The sequence below is a fragment of the Cibotium barometz genome, chromosome 31 (assembly GCF_041138505.1).
Source record: "Cibotium barometz isolate CiBa-2024 chromosome 31, ASM4113850v1, whole genome shotgun sequence".
Taxonomy (NCBI): domain Eukaryota; kingdom Viridiplantae; phylum Streptophyta; class Polypodiopsida; order Cyatheales; family Cibotiaceae; genus Cibotium; species Cibotium barometz.
The window spans coordinates 40950685-40959812 of record NC_141076.1 but is presented as its reverse complement, the minus strand read 5'-3'; positions in this window follow the sequence as shown (position 1 = coordinate 40959812).

The following is a 9128-nucleotide window of genomic DNA, read 5'->3' as shown; positions in this document are numbered from 1 at the left end:
CTACACCGCTGCTGTAGAGCCCAAATTCGCACTGTTTTGGCACAGCTTCCCCAGCCCTTCAGGAGAAATTATGATGCATTGGATGACAAATAATGTATTTTTACACATGATTAAAGGTATTTTTATCTTGTAAATTATTGTTTCTCAATCAATGTACTCAACTTGATTATAAATGCATCAAAAATGATTCTGAGTGGCTAGAGAGCAGTGCTAGAATAGTGCGAATTTTGAGCCTGCACTGCTGCTGTAGAGCCCAAATTTGCACTATTCTCGCATAGCTTTCCCAGCCCTCTAGGAGCAATTCTGATGCATTATTGGATGACAAATAATGTATTTTTATACATGATTAAAGGTATTTTTATTTTGTAAATTACTGTTTTTATAATTAATGTACTCAACTTTATTATAAATGCATCAGAAATGATCCTGAGTGGCTGGGGGAGTAGTGCTAGAACAGTGCGAATTTTAAGCCTGCACTGCCGCTGCATAGCCTAAATTCGCACTATTCTGGCATAGCTTCCCCAGTCCTCTAGGAGCAATTCTGATGCATTGGATAACAAACAATGTAATTTTACACATGATTAAAGCTGTTTTTATCTTATAAACTATTGTTTCTCATACACACACACACAAAATAATGCATCAGAACGATCCTGAGTGGCTGGGGGAGCAGTGCTAGAATAGTGCAAATTTTGAGCCTGCACCGCCGCCTGCAGAGCCTAAATTCGCACTGTTCTGGCATAGCTTCCCCAGTCCTCCCAGGAGCAATTTTGGCATAGCTTCCCCAGTCCTCCCAGGAGCAATTCTGATGCACTGGATGACAAACAATATAATTTTACACATGATTAAAGTTGTTTTTATCTTATAAACTATTGTTTCTCATAATTAGTGTACTCAACTTCATTATAAATGCATCAGAAATGATCCTGAGTGGCAGGGAAGCAGTGCCAGAATAGTGCGAATTTTGAGCATGCACCGCCGCTGCAGAGCCTAAATTCGCACTATTCTGGCATAGCTTCCCCAATCCTCCAGGAGCAATTCTGAAGCATTGGATGATAAACACTATATTTTTACACATGAATAAAGGTATTTTTATCTTATAAATTACTATTTCTCACAATTAGTGTGTTCAAATTCATTATAAATGCATTAGTGTGCTCAAATTCATTATAAATGCATCAGAAATGATCCTGAGTGGCTGGGGGAGCAGTGCAAGAACCTTGTAAATTTTGAGCCTGCACTGCCCCTGCAGAGCCTAAATTGGCACTGTTCTGGCATAGCTTCCCCAGTCCTCCAGGAGCAATTCTGATGCATTGGATGATAAACACTATATTTTTACATATGATTAAAGGTGTTTTTATCTTATAAAACTACTATTTCTAACAATTAGTATGCTCAAATTCATTATAATTGCATCAAAAATTATCTTATAAACTATTGTTTCTAATAATTAGTGTGCTCAACTTCATTATAACTGCATCAGAAATTATCTTATAAACTACTGTTTCTAACAATTAGTGTGCTCAACTTCATTATAATTGCATCAGAAATTATCCTGAGTGGCTAGGGGAGAAGTGCCCGAACAGTGCGAATTTTGAGTCTACATCGTCGTTGCAGAGGCCAAATTCGCACTATTTTGGCACAGCTTCCTCAGTCTTCTAGGAGCATTTCTGATGCCTTGGGTGACAAACTGGCACATGATAGACACTCCATGTTAAACAAACATAATGACACCAAGACATTGTAAGAGAACCTTAAAATTTTAATTATCATCAGAAGGTTACAAATGAAAGCAAGATAGGCTTGTTACAAAGGGGGGTTTGAAACAAAAGAGTTGCTTCAAAAAAAAGATTAACATCTAAGATCTGTAGATCGTGTCTCGCTTGCCTCGAATGCGCTGAGCTAGTTGCATGTCCTTAGTAGATATGGTAATCCTCTTTGCATGTATTGCAAGGAGGTTGGTGTCTTCAAAAAGCCCAACAAGGTAAGCCTCGGCGGAGGCTTCTTGCAATGCTTCAAGGGCAATCCCCTGCACACGGAACTCTGTTCTATATCGTAATATCCTTCACTGTGCAAGAGAAAGGGGCTCTTCTTATCATCAACAACTCAGTCGGCCTCTCTGTCTTGATCTCTGGGCTGGCTGCATTATGGGGTCTTCTTCACACGCTTGCTCCCACTAGAAGGGCCTGCATGTGTGTGTGCACTGGTGTTGCTATGGGGAGGAGGGTGGACTCTGGTGATCTCATTGGGCGTGTCCTAGAATCCAATGGGTCAATCTCTTCCGTGGTGTCGCCACTAGTATGTGGTCGTTGGGTGCCTTGCACTGTGTTTTGTGAGGGCATGGTAACACGTGCAGTGTTCTTGGTGCGTGCCATATCCATGTATGACTATGCTAACGCGGTGATGTGCTGGTATCCTTATGTGGGTGTCTACGTAGATCTTGAGCTCAAGCTCTCTAAAAAAGTGAAATGAAAATGAAGTGAGAGAAGGAACTATTAATAGTGTTTTTAAGGGGTAAAAAAACCTAACTAAGCTTATTTTCTTAGCCTTATTACGTCTAGATTTATGCCAGTGCGTGCACAACCCAACGCCTCCCTTGTCTCCTCATTCGTGCATGCCAAGCACCTTGCCTATGGGGAGCATTGGTCTGCAACCATTCAAGCCGAGCATGACTTTTTGCAGCCTTGCGTGCCTCTTGCGCAAGCTTAGATTGTTGGGCCCACTCCCTAACCAATACCCTTCCAAAGGTTGTGCGATAAAACCAATTGAACATCTCTTGTAGATAGTTTGTACGTGTTTCTCTTGCAGAAGCTCCACCTCCATGTCTTGTATTTTTGAAATAAACCCCTCTTGCTTTATAATATGTGATTTCTCCATCCGTTGGGTACTCCACATGTCGAGCGATCCATATTGTTCATCATGAAATATGCACCATGCACATAAACTATGTGCTGTACACATGACAATAGAATTTAATTAGAAAAAGTCAAGATTAAAACACCAGTTTATTTTTTACTGTACAACTTACCATATAGTGTGTTACTTTACTCTCTCCCCAAGCACCTAGCACACTTTTGGTGAATTCTATGATATGCTGTTGGAATGATGCTTGTTCTTGGGCAGTTGTGCTACTTTGATTCATGATGTGAACCATGTTATTCAAATTTATCCAAAGCTGTTTGTGCATATTTACAAGAGCTGGCATTGGACAATCTATATTTGTGGCGATTGCACACAGGTCTCTCTAGAGTCCCCATGTCTTTTTTGAATTCTCTATGTTTGTTGGCTTCTCCAACCAAAAATCTCCTTGCCTTTGATCCAGTCATGGGAGACCTTTTGAGCAACCTCGTATGACATACTAGAGGCCTGTTTATTCACTTCAATTTTCACGTTTCCGTCATGGCAGCCCAGAGAATTCAAAAGATGCTCTAATTTACCCAAGGGATGTAACTTTCCTCTCTTGTGTAGGCACTGTGAATGCATAATCGATATGGCACTTAAACAATCGATCAAAGATTCTCATAAATGCATGAAGTGTGCAAAAGTGAATATTCTTTAGTGGAAAATTAATGATGGGGCTCCAATTTGAATTCCTGTTTGGTTCTCCTAGCATATCACAAGACATGACACCTTCCACCCATCTTGCATTATTTGGTTGTTCCTCATCTTTATCATCAGTTGGCTCGGTTGGATCTACTGCATCTTCTTGTTGCTTCTTCCCTTTCTTGGGACCTTTTAAGGCATCCTTCCCAAAAGAACCAACCTTCTATATACCTTTTCCATTTGTCTTTTTCTACCTAGGAATATCAATGTGAGCATTGCAGTATATGGACAAGGCCATCTTGATGTCGTGCCTCACAACCTATCATGCATTTAATTGTCTTCAAATCTCCCCCAAGATGCCAATCCACCTTGAACTTTCCTATGTTTTCTACACCTAAAAGTTGACCATCAATTTTCTTTTTGATTACATCTGTTATCCAAGGAGTCCTTTCAAACATCCATGTCAATACCTCATGTGTCTCCTTTGGTACCTCCAGTGCACCAAGCCACCAGACCTCTTTCTCAGATTGCACACTAAAACTTGGTTTGGTAGTATTTTCCCATGCACAGATCATGGCCTCATTCATGAGCGTAATGCTCATATGCTCCAGATTATGACCTTTCACAATTTGGCACTCATCTAGCTTGAGCACAAATGAAAGTGTGCTTCCCAAAACTGCAAATAAATGGTAATTTACAATATTCAAAACAAAATAATCGTCTTCATTTTCTACTGAAAAACATGAATAGTAGTAATTGCAAGTCCTCACCTTCTGGTGAAAGACCATAGAACTTCACCATAGCTTGTTGTAGTCTCTCAATATGAACAAAGATGTTATTGTAAACATCATAGTGAAATTCTGTACTTGTTGTCTTGATTTTCTTTTTGCTCGACCCTATGTCTTCTAATGTTAGTGTGCCCTCAACGTGATAAAGTTGTCCTATAGCTCGCTGCACATCATCATTATTGATACGCTTGACATTGCGAATCACCTTGAGTGTAGGAAATAAAGTGCCAGTGATTCCTTGTCTTAGAAATGCATCTTTTACAACGTGACGGATTGCTTGGTACCCTTTCATGCTGATTCCAGCTGCATCATAAGCATGTTGAATTAATGATGAAGAATCGATGGAGGTGGTAATCTCGCTCACTACATTACTGACAACAGCTTGGCGTATTTTAGGATGATGAGGGTCAGTAATAATTGAGAGAATATCCTCGGTATTCAGAATGGCTTTGACCGAATCCTTCCATCCCTCTTCATTAGAACCACACACCTCTTTTGCAGAAAATTCCTGGCAAAACACAAATCATGACTATTTTGTTTAAATCACTGAGTGCATAATGAAAGTTTATGTTACTTACTTTGTTGTACGAATCCTTTTCTTCCGTGCTCCACCTTTAAACACAAGAGATTCTATACCAGCTAATGTCTTTTTTGCGTTCACGCGCACCATTTGGCGTTGCTTTGAGTCATTTGATAAGTTCCTTTAGCCTTTGAATCTTTGCATCCTTCTCCACATTCTCTGCGAGGATCTCTTTCATTTTATCTGATGACATTTTAAGTCCTTCTTGACATTGTAAAAGGCTGAATTGTGATGCTTGCAATTGAGATTGGAGAATATGGGTTTGCCAAGCTCCACTTGTAGTTAATATTCTACAGTATCCTAACAAGCCAAGCTCTCCTTCACCAACAAATTGCATAAAAGATGATCAATTGCAGAAAAAGGAGGGCTTGCCTCTTAATGGAGGGTCAACTGGATAGAGATACCCATTAACCCAAAGATCTACATTTTTCTCCTTAGCTATCCTACGAGCTTGGACAGATTGTGCATCAATAGGATGGGTTTTTTTAGAGCTACCATACTCTTTAGGAATACGAATGTGTAAATCAACCTTCCATTTTCTAGCTTCAAAAGGGGCTACACACACATCTTGCAAAGGCTCCATAGCGAAGCAGAGGAAGAAGCTAAAGCAGAGAGATCCTCATAGGGGGAGGGAGAGAGAGAGAGAGAGAGAGAGAGAGACTTTGTTGTTATAGGTTTAACACAAATCTATTTTTCTAAGTAAAAAATGATATTTTTGATATACAAATATACTAACATGGAGTTTTTCATCAATAAATTACATTTAATTTTTGGGGTCCCCATAATTTCGGGATCTGAAAGTTAATTATGTTGATGGGGTTGTGGGGACCTGACAGTTAGTTATGTTTATGGGGTTGTGGGGACCTGACAATTAGTTATGGATGTACTGGCTCCTGACAGGCTTCTGTGATGTGACCCTTGAATTACAAGCTTTTTGTAGGGAAAAAATTATTTTCATCTTACATATTGGTTGGGTGGTGTTTTTTCCACCTCAAAATGTAAAAAAATAAAAAATATTTTTTTTAACTTTTTGGGGCCCACCTAAATACGAGAATGTTTTGCTGATGTGGAAGGGAGATATGGTGGGAGTTAATGAGAAAGGAGATTTCAAACTGACAAGAAAGATTCAATTTATAGAAAGTGAAGATAAAAAATTCAAAAAGTATGAGAGAAAGTATGAGAAAAGTCAAAAAGTAAGAGAGAGAGTATGAGAATATTCCCTTTAAAAAGTTAAACTAGAGGGGTATGGCTGATGTGGCAAGGCAAAAAATAGGGGTCATTATAGCCTTTGTCTCCCTTAAGCCCAGCTTTTTAAGCTCTAATCCCTTAAAATTAGGAATCCTTAGGAGGCCCTTTTTGGGTCCAAAAAATTCCTAATGTTCTCAATGACACTCACTCATTCAGTGTTGGCAGAACTCCATACAAGACATCCTTTGATTGAAGATTTTCATCCCTTATCACAAGGATGATCTCTACTTCCTTGAAAGCCAACAAGATGACAAAAACTTTTTCAGCCATCATTGAGTCCGTCAAAGAGTGTCTTACCAAAGCTCAGGAGGCTTATAGGCAGACATGCAAACAAGTCCTGAAGAGACGTCAATTTCAAAGAAGGTGAATGGGTATATTTAAGGATCATGAAGCAAAGACTCAAGCAAGTGGGCAAGCGATGTCCAAAGTTGGCATTCAGAAGTTTTTGTCCTTTTCCATCATCAAGAAGATAAGCAATGTTGCCATGAAACTCAGATTGCCAAACAGTTGGACGATGCACACCGTCTTTCATGTCTCTTGGTTCAACTCTTATATTGGACCTTCATTGCAAAATGTTCCAGAAGAGCAACAGTTAGAAATGGTTGATGAAGTAGAGGTGATAGAGCCAGCAGATCCTTCTACATCACTGGAAGCACGGTTTTGGACGACGTCTTCACCTATCTTATGCAAAGTTCAAAGATCGAGGGACCCATGGAGCCATTTGGCTAGATGAAGAATTCTTCCTCTAGTATCCCCAGTTTTGACAGACTATCTCAAAGCTATGAACCTGCCGCCAAGCTAAGCAGGAGAGGGAGTGTGACGTGCACCCATGCACTATCGTATATGGTGATAAATTGGCCATCAACAGTGCAAGAATAATGTATAGAAGTAGTACCTTTTAGGATAATTTTACCGTATGCCGCGATCCCTTTGCGAGCCCAGTGGGACATGTCAGGCACGAGCTACATAGGTTAGTCTCCTAGCCTTAGAGTGTCAAGTCAATCCTCTTAACCATTATATAAGTGTTAATCATTCAAGTGCATGTAGATGTCAGCCCCCATAGCAGTAGATGCATTAGAAGCATGTAGTTGCATTTCATGTAGAAGGGGACAAGCCCTAAGGCTAGCCCCAAGGCAACCCTAACTTGGGCAATGCCTTGCAAGGGGTACTTAGTATCTCTAGCCACCCTTTAAGGTTAGCCAACAGCCTTTTGGAGACTAATGAGCAATCGGCCAGGTCCTTGTGGACTTGAGCCTCAGTCGGCCACATCTAGTAGCCACTCGACCAGCCAACTAGCCACCCAACCAGTATACGCATAGCCGACCAACCATGCCAGCTAGTCATGGACATTTAATGCAGCTGACTAAGCATTTTTTCCTAATCGTGGCATTTGTTGCTAGCCAACAGGCTCTAGGAGACAACTGACTTGCATCATGTGGGCATATAAAAAAGGTTCAATCCCAAAATATGCAGGTACAAATCAGACATTATCATCAGAAATCAAGCATGTATGCCTAGGCTCTTGCATGTGGATACCTACAACCATACTTGTGCTCTCAGCCCAAGGCAAAGAAGCTTAGTCTCTTTAGGATTATTCAACACACCTACCCTCAGTCTCAGGCCGGCGTATTTCTCTCAAAGATGCCATCATAGCCACCTAAAGCTTATGGACAGTTCTGCCCAACGTTTGGTCGCTTTGGCCTTGCGTTTGGCGATCAGTCAATTAGTTTGTCCACTCAGTCTTGTGGACATAGTTCAACTTGTATATAGTTCAGAAGAAGAAATAATTGCATACAGGGGAGGCCCTTCAGTGGGGTAATTTGGGACCCCATCTGGTGTCGTCTCTACTACATCTCTTTCAGATTCATGTATGCTATTTTAAAGGATTACTAAAGACTCACTAAACTCAGGTTTAAAGAAAGGCTTCATTGTTTCACATGGTCCTAGCTCGGCCCATGCTACATTTGCCTCCCAATCCAAGTAAGTGTAACACACAATGTTGACGATTGTTGATCATTTTAGCAAGTTTGTTGTGCTTATTCATTTTGCAAAACTAATATTACTATCAAAGATGTTGCCAAATTGCTTATCTGATATTGATACCGAATTGGTGGCATTCTTAGGACCATTGTATCAGATCATGATGCCAAGTTCACTAGGCATTTTTGGAGGGCATTGTTCCAATAATTTCGACACTAAGTTGAATTTTTTCAATGCATTCCATCCACAAATAGATGGCCAAGTTGACATACTTACAATCAATTGGCATCTGACATGCTGAAGTGTGATCAACAAGGTAATTGGAAACAATATCTACGTTTGGTTCAAGCAGTTTTTTAATAACTCATTTTCTTCAGCTATTGACAAGACTCCATATGAGGTGACGTTTGGAAGACCGTTCTAGTCATTGTTGACCAAGACCTTGTCTTCAATTCTCCATGCTAATCAATTGATGGAGTCTTACTACGATTGTAAAGGACAAGTTCACCAAAGCACAAGAGATCTATACTCTGCAGGCAAACAACAAGGACATAAGGAATGTGAAATTCAAGTATGTCTCAAGATTATAAACAAAGGTTGAAACAAGTGGGCATGCAATGCCCAAAGTTGTCATTTTAGGGTTTCAAAAAACGAGGTGTTCATGAAGTTGAAGTTACCTTCTAGTTGGACTATGCATGATGTGTTTCATGTCTCTTGGTTAATGCACTATGCCGGACCTTCTCTCTTAGATGTCCAAGATGTACCGAAACCAGATATTATCGACGAAGCCGAAGCGATGGTCCCACGACAGTTCCTTTTGAACCATTTTAAGCATGGCTCCGGTTGAAGAGAGTGTCAGTTTCTCATGAAGTTTTAGGACTGAGGAACGAATAAAGCAGTTTGACTTGACAAGACCTTCTATGAAGAGACTATCTGGCATTATCGATAGACTATTTGGAGGTTGTACAGCTTCCGTCAAGTTAAGCAAA